A 560-nucleotide genomic window follows, 5' to 3' on the forward strand; every position below is an offset into this window, starting at 1 on the left:
TGAGCAGAAGAGACAACAGAAAGACACAAATATATTAAAAGCTGAGGCTGACTTACAATTGCCTGAACTTTGAGTGTGTTTCCCAATGAACATACGGATCCAATAACAAAGGGAAGAAGACTTACTGGCTCAATGTTTGAGCACAACATTGTGCTCAATAATGCTTATGCAGGGGTGATCTCTAGGAAACCAGTATTAAAATGAAACAAGAATGAAAAAAAATGCAAAAGCAGTAGCATCTATGCACCACAAGTGAGAAAGTCTCCATAGGCAAGTCACTAAACAAACAAACATAGGAACAACGATAACTCCAGTAGGAGAATGAAAATACAGAGTTGTTAAAATATATTGTGTTCAATTTCCAGTTTTCAACAAAAAAAGTAGGAGATATGCAAAGGAATAGAAAAATATGACACATATTAAAGAAAAAAAAAACAAATAAGCAAACAAACAAGGCCTCTGATGGGTCCCAGACATTGGACTTAGCAAAGACTTCAAATCAGCTATTAGAAACATGTCAAAAGAACTAAAAGAAACTATGTTTAAACAATAAAATATAG

Source organism: Propithecus coquereli, unplaced genomic scaffold (genome assembly GCF_000956105.1).
Source record: "Propithecus coquereli isolate 6110/MARCELLA unplaced genomic scaffold, Pcoq_1.0 Scaffold520, whole genome shotgun sequence".
Lineage (NCBI taxonomy): Eukaryota > Metazoa > Chordata > Mammalia > Primates > Indriidae > Propithecus > Propithecus coquereli.